The sequence below is a fragment of the Bos taurus genome, chromosome 24, assembly GCF_002263795.3.
Source record: "Bos taurus isolate L1 Dominette 01449 registration number 42190680 breed Hereford chromosome 24, ARS-UCD2.0, whole genome shotgun sequence".
Classification (NCBI taxonomy): domain Eukaryota; kingdom Metazoa; phylum Chordata; class Mammalia; order Artiodactyla; family Bovidae; genus Bos; species Bos taurus.
Genome location: NC_037351.1, coordinates 49,107,493 through 49,123,684, shown reverse-complemented (window position 1 = coordinate 49,123,684; position 16,192 = coordinate 49,107,493). Strand labels below are relative to the sequence as shown.

The 16,192-nt window shown below is 42.8% G+C and overlaps 1 protein-coding gene across 7 annotated transcripts in view; it reads left to right on the top strand.

Moving 5' to 3' along the window:
• Nucleotides 1-627: 627 nt before the first annotated feature.
• The window catches only part of DYM (dymeclin), a 400,521-nt gene continuing 384,956 nt past the window's right edge, over nt 628-16,192 (top strand). For 2 of the 7 annotated variants that reach the window (XM_005224266.5, XM_059880986.1), the window contains exon 1: nt 732-889. The gene's annotated coding sequence lies outside the window, so the exon portion shown is untranslated. Of the gene's footprint in view, nt 890-1,012; nt 1,100-9,247; nt 9,400-13,718; nt 13,821-16,192 lie in introns of those variants that run through there. The other 5 variants (NM_001192999.1, XM_024984401.2, XM_059880989.1 and 2 more) reach the window with 5 other exon arrangements.

Below are 16,192 nucleotides of genomic sequence, written 5' to 3'. Positions count from 1 at the left end.
AAATAACAGTTACCTATCTCACAGCGTTATTTGAAGAAATTAAGTATTGGACAGCACATAGAAAACAATCCATAATCTGAGTTAATTACTATCATGCCATCGACAAGCGTTCTGTATGGGAAGTATAATCATGGTCTTGTATACATATTTTATATGAGAAAACTGGCTGGAGAGGTGAACTAAAGGCTCAGTGACATCAGTCTGGTAACCTCAGCTTATCTGACTACAAATTCCATGCTTTTGGCGCTGCACCATATCGACACTCTGTTATGTCGGACCTGTTCTTTCTGACAGGATGGTAAGCTGTTCCTGCTACCCGAGCTCCATCGAACACTATTTCCCTATTTCCCAAATTCTTCAGAGTCCTCCAAGGAACTGCTTGATTCTAAGGTGACTATTGGATTGGAATGAACAGGGGCCTTTAATAAACGTAAGATCCCAGCACAAACGCTGCGGGGTAGGCCAGGACGTCAGCACTAGGGTGAGAAAGTCAAGCAGTGTCTCGGTTTTGCCACGTGGCTTTGCCGTTACCCTGGAAGCGCAGGCGGGCGGAGAAATGCCTAACGCCCCCGGCTCAGGACTACAGTTCCCAGAAGCCCGCGCGCCGCATGCCACGTGACCGCCAGCGGGCGCGCGCTGGGCCGTTCGGCCCCCAGCGGCGTTCCCCGCTTGCTTCTCTCTTCAGTCCCCGCCTCCGGGCCTCCGCCTCGACGCTGCCCGGGCCGGAGCCGAGCAGAGGAGCCGGAGCCGGAGCCGTGGAGACGTGGGAAACATGGAGGCTTGAGGCGGCGTGCGCCACCCCGGCTGCGGCGGTGACCGAGGCTCGTCGTGTCCCCGCTGTTACGTCTGTCCGTGCGCTGAAAGCGGATCTCCCCGCCGGCTGAGGCAGGTGGGCTGTGGCGCCGCCCCCCGGCCGCGCGACCCTGGAAGCCGGGCGGGGCCGCCAGCCCCTCGTCAGAGCGGCTTTGGGAGCAGCCTCCCCTCCCCCGGCCGGGGCTGGCCAAAAGAGTCCCCCGGCAGTGCAGGGGCTGTGCCTGGGCCGCAAGAGCCGCCCCCCGCATTCAGGGTTCAGTGGCACTCGGCGCCGAGGAGTGAGGGGGTGTGTTAACCAAGCGAGTGGGTGGGGGCGGGCCTCAGTCCGTGTGGGCCACCGAAGAGCAAGTCGGTGATGAGGGGGTGGGATTGAGGTGACCGGTGGGCGCGTGATGGGCAGCCGAGCAATAATATTGCCTTTTGGGAGGGGGGGCAAATTTTTGCGATGCAATTTACATACCATAAAATTCACCCTTTAAGAGTATTATCAAAGTATAACTCAGTGTTGTTGTTTTTTTTAAGTCACTGTATTTTAAAAAGCATAGTCACGGGGTTGTGCAGCTATCTTAATTTCAGAACATTTCTGTCACCCAAAAACGAAACCTGTACCCATTAGAAGTCACTCCTTATTTTCCACTCCCTCACTCCCTGGCAACTAGTGATTGTGTTTTAACTGAAAGGTGAGAGGGTGGGAAGTTAGCTCGTCGAGTGTTGGTGAACAGTACTGGGTTAACAGAGTTGATAGGATGATAGTACTGAAATACAGGGAAGTACTGGGATGATTGTAATAGTGCCAGCAGAGGAGTGCTCAGGGTAGACTTGCTAAGGGGGAGGTTGAGTAGAATCCTTAGAAGAGGGGAAGGTTGGAGGGAGAGATGTGTTGAGAGAAAGTGTGCTGAAAGAGATGAAAACGTGTGTGTAGACGGTGGAAGAGGGACCCCGGAAGAAAGTGCGTGTGTGTATGTGTGTGTGTGTGTTTAGAGCACCCTTTCAGAGGGACCCTGGCTTTGGGCGGATCAATTGAGGGCTCAAGAGAGGAACTGGAGGTGGGAGGGAAGAGGATCTATGGGAATAGGTGAATGGTTGCTGCTGAGCTTGAAATTTACTAATGATGTAGATTTCTGAATATCCTGCTTTGTGTTGTTTATTTTGGATAATTCTGTAACTCAGATAGACTGAGCAAATATAACTCTTCCCATTCTGCAAATGAAGAATCAGTCTTTTAGCTGATAGGTGACTTCCTGAAACTCATTAGATTAGTAAATCAGGCAAAATGAGTGGGAATAAAATAGTAATTGATGCACGTGGTGAAAATTGAGGTGGGGCAGATGTTATAGGAGGGCTTCCCAGATGGCTCTGTGGTAAAGAATCCACCTGCCAAGCAGGAAATGCAGGTGAAACTCGGGTTCGATTCCCTGGAGAAGAAAATGGTGACCACTGGGTCACCATTCTTGCCTGGAGAATCCCATTGACAGAGGAGTCTGGTGGGCTACAGTCCATGGGGTTGTAAAAGAGTCAGACAGGACTTAGTGACTGAACAACAAATGTTACAGGAAGGAGTTTTAAACTATTCACCTATTAAATGTCTTAAATCCATATTATGATGATAAATAGGTCAGGGACTTTGTACTTTTTAATTTGGAAAAGTTCAATCTGGGCTAATATAATATACCCCCATGTACTCATTACCCAGCTCTAACAGTAACTCAGGCTAATTTAATTTCATTTATGGCTCTGTCAATTGCTAGTCCCACTCCAAATATTTGTAAATATAGTCCCACTTCAAATATTTGTAAATATTTGAGTATATATCTCTAGAAGATTGAGTCATTCTTCTTAATATACCCACAATATGATTAGCATACACCCCAAATAATCTCTTGTATATTTAGAAGGACTTATTTTTTAAAATGTGGCATCCATCTGATACTGAAGAAGCAGTGCAAACATTTTGATGCTTGACTTTCTGAAAAATATAGTATTATTTCCAGATTTTTCCAGTCAATCCTGTTCTCCTGACGCTTCTATTTTCTTGGTTGATATGGTTCATTCTTCTATAGAAAGTTTTAAGAATTGTCACTTTGGCTGGCTTTTTAGTGGATGGAGTTTTGTGAGAGCATGAGAAAAATAGAAGTGAACTATATCACAAAATGCACAAGTAACTTATCTCTGATAATGCTTTAAGTATTTGGGCAGTTTGATTATGCTTCTCTCCTCTAGACAATTTCACATATTGTTAGAAGTTGTTTAATGTGTGTATGTTAGTTTTTTATGATTACTCTAACAAATCACAAATTTAGTGGCTTAAAACAATACAAACTTGTTCTTTTTTTAAATCATTTATTTGGCTGTGCCGGGTCTCAGTTGTGGCATGCAGGACCTTCCATCTTCATTGCACCATCTGTGATCTAGTTGTGGCCTACGAACTCTTAGTTGTGGCACATGGGATCTAGTTCCCTATCCAGGGACGGAACCCCGGCACCCTGCATTGGGAGTACAAGAGTCCCAGCCACAGGAATACCCGGGAAGTCCCCAAACTTATTCTTTTGAAGTTCTGTGTTTTAGAAGTCCAAAATGGGTCTCACCGGGCTAAAGTTAGTTGGTCAAGCCTGTATTCCTTTTGGGAAGTTTCTAGGGGAGAATCTGTTTCCTTGCCTCTCCCAACCACATTCCTTCGTTTGTGACCCTCTTCATCTTCAAAACCAGCCGCGTTGCATCATTCTGTTACGCAGTTGATCTGACCACAGCTGGGAAAGATTCTCCATTTTTAAGCATCTATGTGATTAGATCAGGTACATCTGGGTAATTCAGAGTAATTTCCCCCAACTCAAAGTCCTTAACTTAAGGATTCCTGCAAAGTCCCTTTTGCTGTGTAAAACACCGGACACACAGGTTCCAAAGATTAGGATGTGGACATCTTCGGGAATCGTTACTCTGCCTATCACAGTATGGTCGGGCGTACTTTGTTAAGTGATTTTGTTTGCTGTTACAAATGCAGTGTGTCATCTTTCACTTCGTAAGATAAAGGGGTTAGTGCTAGAGAGGACTGTTTCATTTTCCCTTTATTGATGGTAAACGGATAATGTGGAATATGTCTGTGGCATTTGTAGAGTGAGACCTTTTTAAAAAAAGTGCAATAATGTGTAAAGTCTTTCTGTATTTCATTTCGGTCTTTTTCACATTCATGTTTTTTCAGTATTGCATACTTGTAATCAGAGTGTATATATAATGCTCAAGTCACAGGACACTCTGGGGGAATGATGGTTCCCTGCCCGGAGTGAGAGACCAGATGCTGTCTGTCCTGGTGGGTGATGGAGGCACCTCCAGTTCAATAGGAAGACAGAGGGAGAGAAAGTTTTCAGGAAGAACGAACTGCTGTGAGAGTTGGGCTCGAATTCCCTTCCAGGATTTTCCTTAATGTGACTCAGCTGCATGGTTGTGGGCCTGAAAAGCAGAGGATCATGATGGCCTTTGCTGCTCTTCCTTTCCCAGGCTGTGGAGAAGATGCTGAAACTTCTCAGTAGAGATTTCAGGAAGTCCTGTACTTTGGCATCCTGTTTCTTGAGGGGGCTCCACTTTCCAGCTTAGCTCTCAGGGTCTTAACTGCCTCTGAGCATGAAGGTCTTGTCTCTCTGATGGTGGTGTGTTTTAGCTTACCGCTAAGCCAAATATAATGAAAATATAATAATAATAATATTAATAGGTAATAATTACTTATTATTATTAAAAAGTATAATGGGAATCGTTAAATATCTGTGCCTATCTTTAAGCTTATTCTCCCTCCTAAGATTCTTAGTTGAGCTTAACTCTATGAACTTCTTAAAAGCTGCTTGCAGTTTTAAGTGATCCTTGTGTTGGTCTGTTCGTAGACGAAATAATCGAGGAGGGCTGAGAAGAAGTTTACATAGCTCTTATATGCTACAGACTTTTTGTTTTCATTCTTTTAGGAAAGTTTGGTCAATAGTTTTTGATGTCTTCTCTAGTTTTTAGCATTGTTTTAAAAATTCAGACACCAGGTAAGGGGTGGGGATGGGTGAAATGGATGAAAGTGATCAAAAGACGCAGATGTCCAGTTATGGAATAAAGCATCTAGGAATGTAATGTGCAGTGTGGTGACTGTAGTCAATAATACTGTATTATGTGTTTGAACTGGACATGGAACAACAGACTGGTTCCAAATAGGAAAAGGAGCTCGTCAAGGCTGTATATTGTCACCCTGTTTATTTAACTTATATGCAGAGTACATCATGAGAAACGCTGGACTGGAAGAAACACAAGCTGGAATCAAGATTGCCAGGAGAAATATCAAACACCTCAGATATGCAGATGACACCACCCTTATGGCAGAAAGTGAAGAGGAACTCAAGAGCCTCTTGATCAAAGTGAAAGTGGAGAGAGAAAAAGTTGGCTTAAAGCTCAACATTCAGAAAACAAAGATCATGCATCCGGTCCCATCACTTCATGGGAAATAGATGGGGAAACAGTGGAAGCAGTATCAGACTTTATTTCTCTGGGCTCGAAAATCACTACAGATGGTGACTGCAGCCATGAAATTAAAAGATGCTTACTCCTTGGAAGGAAAGTTATGACCAACCTAGATAGCATATTCAAAAGCAGAGACATTACTTTGCCAACAAAGGTTCGTCTAGTCAAGGCTATGGTTTTTCCTGTGGTCATGTATGGATGTGAGAGTTGGACTGTGAAGAAGGCTGAGCACCGAAGAATTGATGCTTTTGAATGTAGTGTTGGAGAAGACTTGAGAGTCCCTTGGACTGCAAGGAGATCCAACCAGTCCATTCTGAAGGAGATCAGCCCTGGGATTTCTTTGGAAGGAATGATGCTAAAGCTGAAACTCCAGTACTTTGGCCACCTCATGCGAAGAGTTGACTCATTGGAAAAGACTCTGATGCTGGAGGAATTGGGGGCAAGAGGAGAAGGGGACGACAGAGGATGAGATGGCTGGATGGCATCACTGACTCGATGGACGTGAGTCTGAGTGAACTCTGGGAGTTGGTGATAGACAGGGAGGCCTGGCGTGCTGTGATTCATGGCGTTGCAAAGGTTGGACATGACTGAGCAACTGATCTGATCTGATCTGGTATGTTTGAAAGTTGCTAAGAGTAGATCTTGAATTTCTCATTACAAGAAAAAAAATTAACTTTATGGTGGTAGATGTTAACTAGACTGATTGTGGTGATGATTTTGCAATACAGTATTTGTTGTGTTGTACACCTGAAACTAATATAATGTTATATGTGAATTATATCTCAGTTGAAAAATGCAGGCCCCCAAAGTGACTGTAACTCTCTGATAAGGTCATTGGGGGAAAAAAAAAACAAAAGTTTTTTGGTATGTAATATGACTGATAATGGAGAAGGCAGTGGCACCCCACTCTAGTACTCTTGCCTGGAAAATCCCATGGACAGAGGAGCCAGGTAGGCTGGAGTCCATGGGGTCTCAAAGAGTCGGACACGACTGAGCGACTTCACTTTCACTCTCACTTTCATGCATTAGAGAGGGAAATGGCAACCCACTGCAGTGTTCTTGCCTGGAGAATTCCAGGGACAGCAGAGCCTGGTGGGCTGCCGTCTATGGGGTCGCACAGAGTTGGACACGACTGAAGTGACTTAGCAGCAGCAGCATGACTGATAATAAATTTCTTTTTTAGATTGAGTCAATCACTGAATCTTGACAATTATTCCTTCAAAATATCTCTTGCAACCCTCCACCTTAGAATATTTTCAGAGCCTCCTGTGTCAGTCAAGATTTGATTTGGCTATACATGCAAATACTAGCTTAAACATATCATTACTTTGTTTCTTATGTAAAAGAAGTCCAGAGGTAGACAGTTCAGGGCTGATGCAGTGGCTCTACTGTCATTAGGGTGCTATGCTCAGTTGTGTCTGACTTTGTGACCCTAGGGACTGTAGCCCACCAGGCTCCTCTGTCCATGGGATTTTCCCAGCAAGAATACTGGAATGGGTTGCCATTTTCTCTTCCCAACCTAGGGATTGAACCCATATTTCCTATGTTGACAGGCAGATTCTTTACCACTGAGCTGCCTGGGAAGCCCACTGTCATTAGTGACCCATCCCCTTTTCCAGCTTCTCACCCTGTCATCTCTAGGGTACGGCCCTTGATTTCTGTGTCCAGATGGTAATTTATGGCTTGTCAGATAAATGATCTGACACCCACAGGATGGTTATGGACTAGATGTTCAGTTTAGTCACTCAGTCGTGTCTGACTCTTTGCGACCCCATGAACCGCAGCACGCCATCCCTCCCTGTTCATCACCAACTCCCAGAGTCCACCCAAACCCATGTCCATTGAGCCGGTGATGCCGTCCAACCATCTCATCCTCTGTCGTCCCCTTCTCCTCCTGCCCTCAATCTTTCCCAGCATCAGGGTCTTTTCAAATGAGTCAGCTTTTGCCATCAGTTGGCCAAAGTATTGGAGTTACAGTTTCAACATCAGTTGCACCAGTGAACACCCAGGACTGATTTCCTTTAGGATGGACTGGTTGGATCTCCTTGCAGTCCAAGGGACTCTCAAGAGTCTTCTCCAACACCACAGTTCAAAAGCATCAATTCTTCAGTGCTCAGCTTTCTTTATAGTCCAACTCTCACATCCATACATGACCACTGGAAAAACTATAGCCTTGACTAGATGGACCTTTGTTGGCAAAGTAATGTCTCTGCTTTTCAATATGCTGTCTAGGTTGGTCATAACTTTCCTTCCAAGGGGTAAGTGTCTTTTAATTTCATGGCTGCAATCACTATCTGCAGTGATTTTGGAGCCCAAAAAATAAAGTCTGACACTGTTTCCACTGTTTCCCCATCTATTTGCAGTGAAGTGATGGGATCAGATGCCATGATCTTAGTTGTCTGAATGTTGAGCTTTAAGTCAACTTTTTCACTCTCCTCTTTCCCTTTCATCAAGAGGCTCTTTAGTTCTTCTTCACTTTCTGCTATAAGGGTGGTGTCATCTGCATATCTGAGGTTATTGATATTTCTCCCGGCAGTCTTTATTCCAGCTTGTGTTTCCTCCAGCCCAGTGTTTCTCATGATGTACTCTGCATGTAAGTTGAATAAGCAGGGTGACAATATACAGCCTTGACGTACTCCTTTTCCTATTTGGAACCAATCTGTTGTTCCATGTCCAGTTCTAACCGTTGCTTCCTGACCTGCATAGATATAGATATTTTGAAATCATCACTGTACTGGGAGGAGTTCACTGGTTCAGAAGACCGAGAGATAGATGCAATATTGTGGGCATAGTAGAAGAGATGCCCTTTAGTAAATTATCCCCTTTGGGCATCAGCTTGCTTCTGGCCTTCTTTGCTTCCCTCCCTATTCCAGCCATGTTGAACTTCTTTCAGTTCCTGGGATGGACCCTGCCTGTTTTGCCTAATCCTAGGCCTACTCACTTTGGAGAAAGAAATGGCAACCCACTCCAGTGTTCTTGCCTGGAGAATCCCAGGGACGGGGGAGCCTGATGGGTTGCCGTCTCTGGGGTCGCACAGAGTCGGACACGACTGAAACGACTTAGCAGCAGCAGCAGCAGGCCTACTCACAGGCTTTTCTCTTTACTTTGAACCCCTGTACCCAACCAGGCCAGTGTTTTAGGTCTTAGCTTTTTATGGCATGACCTCTGGGAAGCTTTCACTGAGTCTTGGATAGTTGCCATGTTATAATTTTTTGTTGATGTGTCTGTATCTCATTCTCAGCTGTAAACAAAATCTATCTTTCCTAGTTTTAACCTTGACTCTTAGTATTAGGCTGGTCACATGGTAGGTGCTCACAAATACTGACAGAGTCGTGCTTCCGTAACCAGTATGATGGAGCTTAGGTATTGCTAGTTTGTTTTATCAGTCCTGCACCTCTTCTTTGATATTGGCACATTGATTTGTTAATATGAATCAATGATTGTGAAATAGTAAAGCACATTCTTTCCAATTTAGGAGAGTTAATTGACTCCAATTAAGAGTTAATACTTAAAGCAACACTTGCGGGTTGTTAGGTAATTTATAATAATATAATATTATTTGTATTTTATATAAAATATTTTAATAATTTATAATATTATAAAAGATCAGCAGTCCCATGTCTTACCTACTATCTTTTTAGTGTGGTTCCTGGAGACAACTACTTTTAACTATGTTTGTAAGTAATATGTCTAAATGACTATATTGTTATTTATCAATTTTAGGTAATATCTCTTGACTCCTGTTATGGTGGAAGAGGTCCTTTTTCTCCTCCTATCCCTCTTCCAGCCCTTTCGCTGTGGACACTTAAGAATTGGCGCTTAAAAAAAAAAAAAAAGAATTGGCGCTTAGCGTTTACACTATTATGACTGCATAAATGTCACTGCTAAGCTGAGTTTACCTTGTTTTCCCGCCCCCAGCTCTGTTTACTTTATGTTTCTATGAGCACGTTACTGATTTTTACCAAGTATGTGGAAGGACCTGTGGGGATTGGAACCCAGGAAACTTACGCAAGACGTTACTCTGGCTACTGCTGTTGCCACGAGCAGTGAGTTGTTTTTCATCCCTGTCCCAGAGGCTTCGTTGTCTTTGTTGGTGCACAGGTAAAGTACAACCCCAGACCTTTGCAGTTCGCCACTTGACTTGAATGTCTTGAATGTAGGCTCCTCTCTTTTATTCATACTTTTGGTTTGAAACTCCTGTTACTAATCTATTAAGACCTTCTAAATGGCTCTTATTATTTTTTGTGTCCTGTTTTCTATTTGTCGTCTTGTTCTTTTTTAAATAAAATATTTATTTTTGTTTATGTTTGGCTGTGTCCAGTCCTGGTTGTGGCACGATAGGATCTGCGTTGGTGGGACCTTCTGTTGCAGCCTGCAGGCTCTGTGTTGCCGTGTGCAGGCTTCTCTCTAGTTGCAGTGCGTGGGCTCAGTAGTTGCAGCACGCGGGCTTAGTTTCCTTGTGGTCTGTGGGATCTTAGTTTCCCGACCAGGGATTGAACCTGTGTCCCTGCGTTGAAAGGCAGATTCTTAACCACTCGACCACCAGGAAAGTCCCTTGTCTTTTTGTTCTTGATTATGGGTGTTTCCTTGACCTTATCTTCTGTCTGTTGAGTTTTTAAATCAAGTTTTAATGTCAAGTTTTTTTTCTTGTTGTTTATTACCTTGACATCTTGTTCTTGGTTTATGGGAACAGTGTGGCACGGTGGTAAAGAGCATGGTTTCTGCACCTAGACTGCCATGGCCTGAAATCTGATCTGTCACTTTCTAACTCGGTTGTCTTGATCTTGGGCATGTCACTTTTCTTTGCCTCAGTTTATTCTTCTAGGCCCAGAGTTGGCAGACATTTTGTCTAAAGGGCCAGATCGTAAAAATTAGGCTTTGTGGACCCAGAGGCAAAATGAAGAAAATTATGTAGATACTCACATAACAAGGGAGAGAAACTTTCTACAAGTGTATATTGATGATGTTAAAAATACAGTGCTAATAATGGTTGAGAACTTTTTTTGCCAAGAGAGGTTTCCTATTGAGAAGAATGAAATTTCTTCTGGGGAAGAAGGGATACCGTATTACTTAATTGGAGTTCTGAGTTATTGTTTCCTATCATCAGAATTTATCACAGATGTTTATATCTAATGCTGATGTATAATGAGATTTTCTGTATTTCATCTTTGAATATACCTTTTTGTTATTGTTGTTTAGTAACTAAGTTGTGGGAGAAGGCAATGGCACCCCATTCCAGTACTGTTGCCCGGAAAATCCCATGGATGGAGGAGCCTGGTAGGCTGCAGTCCATGGGGTCGCTAAGAGTCAGACACGACTGAGTGACTTCACTTTCACTTTCCACTTTCATGCATTGGAGAAGGAAATGGCAACCCACTGCAGTGTTCTTGCCTGGAGAATCCCATGGACGGAGAAGCCTGGTAGGCTGCAGTCCATGGGGTTGCACAGAGTCGGACACAACTGAAGTGACTTAGCAACAGCAGCAGCAACTAAGTTGTGTTCAACTCATTTGTGACCCCATAGATTGTAGCCTGCCAGTCTCCTCTGTCCATGGGATTTCCCAGGCAACAGTAAGTATTGCCAATGGCTTCCTTGCTGTCTCAGGGGTAAAGAAGCCACCTGCCAGTACAGGAGACGTGGAGCCACAGGTTCAATCCCTGGATCAGGAAGATCCCCTGGAAAAGAAAGTGGCAACCCACTCCAGTATTCTTGCTTGGGAAATTCCATGGACAGAGGACCCTGGCAGGCTATAGTCCACGGGGTTGCAAAGAATCAGACATGACTTAAGAGACTAAACAACAAATATTGCCAAATACTGACATCAATTTATGAGCATATATATAACTTTTTGGCCACGCTGCATGGCTGGTGGGATCTTAGTTCCCCAGCCAGGGATCGAACCTGGGTCCATGGCAGTGAAAGTCCAAGTTTTAACCACTGGACTACCAGGAAATCCCCTGTGTGGTTTTGCTAGAGCGTGTTAATCGCTTAGAAGGCATCTATAGAGTTATGTTAGATTCATTTCTCATATTTACCCTTTAGTAAATCATTCCACTGTGGACTGATCACTTCAGTTGAGATTATGTGGAAACTCTTTGTTGCACAGTAAAATAGTTTTTGAAATGTGGAAAGTACTTTTGTACCTGCATTGAGGTCTGAAAAACGCTATTGGAAGTATAGTTTGACTTTGAAAAATTTATCTATTGCATACTTGTGTGGGATTGGAGATCTCAAGTCTTATTTTGATTTCTGACAGCATCAAAAGTGTGTAAAACAGCTTGCTGTTACTTGTGATTCACACAATATCAGTTAATTTTACAGATCAGTGCTGTTGGCCTTCTATTTTTAGATTGAATTCATTGAGAAATGTTATTAAATCTGCAGCAAAAACTAATTTCCAAAGCCATTCAGTGTTTAATAACAGTGATTGAAGGGGGTTCTTGTTCAGAACAATTTCAGTCTCAACCCTGAGCTTGAAAAATTTAAATAAAACTGTACTGTTGCTAAGCCATTGTATTGTTGCGTGGTAGAATGTTTCAGGATATTCAACTTTTATTTCTGGAAAGACTCTATGGAATTGATAGTTAAGTTCGTGAGAGTGGATGAGGTTAACTACTGGCACTCCTGGTTCAGTAGCAAGATAGATTCAAATATTTTATACAGAGTATTCTGCTCATTTAATGAATATGCTTTAAACACTTTGCATTTTAAAAAAATATTTAATTTACTTAAAAATAGAAATACTAAATGTACATGTTAGCAGAAATAACATGTTTTTGTAAAAAGGTGTTTATTTTCCAAAGTGAAACAAAAGTTTGTAAACACCTTGCGTTTTCACAAGGTTTGTAGACGTGTCAGGTGAGCTTTTTCACTGCTACACACGTTTGCCACCATCTGTTGTTTTTCATCTCAGCAGATTTCACTTCAGGTTGTACTGCGTTACTATCTTTTCAATTATTTTGGAAACCATTCATGGCTGTAGTTCTTCCATACAGACTGTTCTTTGAGCAGTTATTCTCACCAAAAGACAAGTCTTAAGGTTGTTTTATTTTCTCTAAACACATTTCTTTGTCTGCTGTAATCAAACATGGTTTGACTCATGATTGGTGAATGACTTGCCTTGCTTGGTTAACAGATGAACCATTTGGAGTCTTAGTTGTAGCCTCATTTTCATTTTTTTATTTTTGAGAAGACATTTTGCTTGTGGTGAAATGATTTTACATTTTCAAATTTTCCTGATTGTTGTTCTGATGAGTTGGGAGTGAGTGCTGTGTGGTGGGGCAGGTCATGCTGGTAATGTCTTCCCATCTTGTGTTCTAACACAGCTATGATGCTTTTACATGATAAATGCAGTACTTCAGCATCTAATTAAATATGCATTTTATTTACCTACCTATTTGGCTGCACTGAGTCTTAGTTGCTTCATGCAGGATCTTTAGTTGCGGCATGTGGGATCCTAGTTCTCTGCCTAGGGATTGAACCCAGGCCCCCCGCATTGGGAGCAAGGAGTCTTAGCCATTGGACCACCAGGGAAGACCCTTCAGCATCTAATTAGATTAAAAAAAAAATCTACACTCCTCTGTGACTTAAAAGTGTGACATCATGGGACTACCCTAGTGATCCAGTGGTTAAGAATCTGTGCTTCCACTGCAGAGGGCATGGGTTCGATCCCTGGGCAGGGAACCAAAACCCCACATGCTGTGCCAAAAAAAAGGGGGAAATATGAATGCATATCAAAAAGAAACACTAGAAGATAAAACAAATTGCAAAAAAAGAAAAAACATGACCTCAGAGTCTGCTCTGTTCTTGTTTTAATATGAGAGCTACCCACTGGTAATTTACAATGTTGACGTATGGCAGTATGCCTGACTCCTGATATGCTGTCATTGTCACAGGTGTCATCGAGATTTGTTGTGCAGTGAGTAGCAGTATAAAGTACCAAATACAGTCCTTGTCCTCACAACTCAACTCTGTCGTCATATCGCGAAAGCAGATTTAGACAATTGCGAACAAATGACTGTGGCTGTGTTTTCATCAAACTTTATTTGTCGACACAGAAGTTTTAATTTCATATGCTTTCCATGTGTCACAAAATACTGCTTAAAAATGTAGAAATCATGCTTCATGAAGCAGGCTGGATTTAGAACTTGGGTCATCATTTGCTGACCCGTGATCTAGGCAATGAGAACAACAGTACTGGCCTCAAAGGATGTGGTGTGGGGTCAACAACTCAGTGTGTGTCTAGCACTTTGAATAGGACCTGGGGATATAGTAAATGCTATGTAAATCTTTTCACTTATTATTATTTTTATTATCTCCCTGAAGATATTATTTTTAATTTTTTCCCTTATAATCACCTGCTTTCTGATTAATTTCTTTGGTTTGTTACTGTTATTATTTATTTATTTATTTATTTTCAGATTGGAGGCTTTCCTCTCACAAGTCAAATCATTTTTGCTGGCCCATTCTTAAGGTCAAGACTCCCAGCGTTGATTGGAAGCTCTGTGTGTGAGCGGATTGTGGTGAGTGGTGGGTTGTAGGCGGCAAGCCAGCTTTTTAAATGGGGGAAATTCCATATGTCTCTATCTTTTCCTCTGGTTCCCCCTCCATTTCTCTTAGGAAGAACCCTCCAGTTTCCTGCCTGGGAGGCTGGGAAACCTGCTTTGTAGCTGTGCAGCAAGCCCACATGAACGTTACTCCCCTGTTTTCATCCTCTGCCTCATTACTGTCTCCAGCCTTGGCTTCAGAGTCGAGTCTCTCCAGTCAGATTGCTGCAGAGCGTGCACACATGATTTCCTACTGGGGCGGGCGGGCAGTTGGGGGACAGGGGGGAGACTCGCAGACTTGAGCCCCGTGCCTCACCCAGCCTTTCATGGCACCCTTCTCAGTTCTTTTGCCTTCCCAGTGTTCCATGGGGTGGATTGGCTTGCTTCTTGGTCGCATCTCCTTTGGCAGGCAGGTATGCTGGGCACATCCTCAGCTCTGCCAGTTCAGTCACTGCCTCTCTTGTCACCTTTCCATCTTTCACACTTCCTCTGATCTTCTTATATCTTTTTATTTTCGTGACTCTCATTTCACTGAAGTGGAATACCCAACTGTACTTACTCAGTATAGCACCTGGAACCTAGTAACCTTGGAGAGAATGTTCCATCACTTGGACTAGTGGCCCTTGTGGTGTCTCACATGTCCTTTGGCCAGTGATTACTGCCCACTGTTTCTCTGGACTCTTGTTTCAGGGATGAGGTTTTGTCTTAAAGTCTGTTGTGTGCAAATGTGTGTGTATGTATACACACACATATATACATTCTGGAATATAGTTTATGATTTATGGAGTCTCAGCCTAGGTTGTGACAAAGTGCACTTAGCATGTTATTTGCATATTTTGAGGGTATTAGCATGGAATTTGGTGACTCAGTCTGTATAGAAGAGGAGATTTACTTTTTATGTGAAGAACTCGCCTGCCAGTGCAGAAGACATAAGAGACGTGAGTTTGATCTCTGGGTCTGGAAGAGCCCCTGGAGGAGGGCGTGGCAACCCACTCCAGTATTTTTGCCTGGAGAATCCCATGGGCAGAAGAGCCTGGTGGGCTACAGTCCATAGGGTTGCAAAGAGTTGGACATGACTGAAGCAACTTAGCATGCATGCACGCACAAATATCAGATATTTCACAAATCAAATGCAAAATATTGAGCATAACATTTCTTGTTCACAGTATTGTTTTCACTCATGATAGTAAAGCTGACTAGAGGAAATAACTGATCAGAAAATACTGAAAAGCAGTATTATATGAGTCAGACAGCAGACCAAGGTGTAATTAAATTAACTATGAAAAGGGAAAGTGTAGTTGCTCAGTCATGTCCAGCTCTTTGCGACCCCATGGACTGTAGCACGCCAGGCTCCTCTTGCCACGGAATTCTGTAGGCAAGAATACTGGAGTGGATTGTTATTTCCTTCTCCAAAATTAACTATGGTAGTTAGTTTAACTTGGTAGTTAAGTTCCAAATGAGTGGTGAAGCTAATGAGCACCCTTGGACTAGAGAAAAGAGTGAGCTTGTGTTATGTTTAGTGACTAGGGTTTCAGGTGCTGTGGGACAGGTGTGTGGGGGAAACGCGGGTGTAGAAGGCAGGAGCAGAGGAGTGGATGAGCACCCTCGGTGTTGAGAACAGGCCCGCCTTACTTTGTTTTGGTTCCTATTTGCAAATTGAGGTTCATAACACTGCTTGTATCAGAATCACTGTGGATACTTGTAAGAAAATGTAGATGCCTGGGCACTAGCCTGACATTCTGAATCTTTGAGGCATAAGCATTTGCATTTTTAGCCTCATGCTCCACATGCTCCACTGGTGTTTTTTACGTACCTTTAAGTTTGAGAAGTACTGGTTTGGAGGATGGTTGGAAATAAAGATAGAATTCGAACTTTCAGACTGTATGGAAGGTCTTGAATGTCAGTACTGGGCTTTTCAGGTAATGAAGAATCATTGAATAATTTTTGAGCTGGTGAGTGAAGTGGTGGAAGTGGTAACTTCACTAATATTAAAAATAGGTTTAATAGTTTTCCTTGGCTGACCCTATCCTGAGCTAGGTCCTTTACTGAGTGCTTTTTTGCATGTGTCATATTGCTTCATCCTCAAAAAATCTTATGGGTTGTAAGTATTGTTGTTTTCTTGTGATGCAGTGGGGTTTGATAAATGGTAAAATGGAGATTCAGACTGATTATTCAGGCTTAGCAGGGTCTATCAGACACTAGAACCTTTGGTCTTAATTTCAATGCTGGACTGAATTTCCTTTTTTTAAGGATTTATGTAGTAGTGAAGTGTGCAGAGTGAATCCAAATGGAGAGATTGGAAGCAAAGAAATCAAAGTACTCTTGCACTAAATTGTGTGAGATTAAAG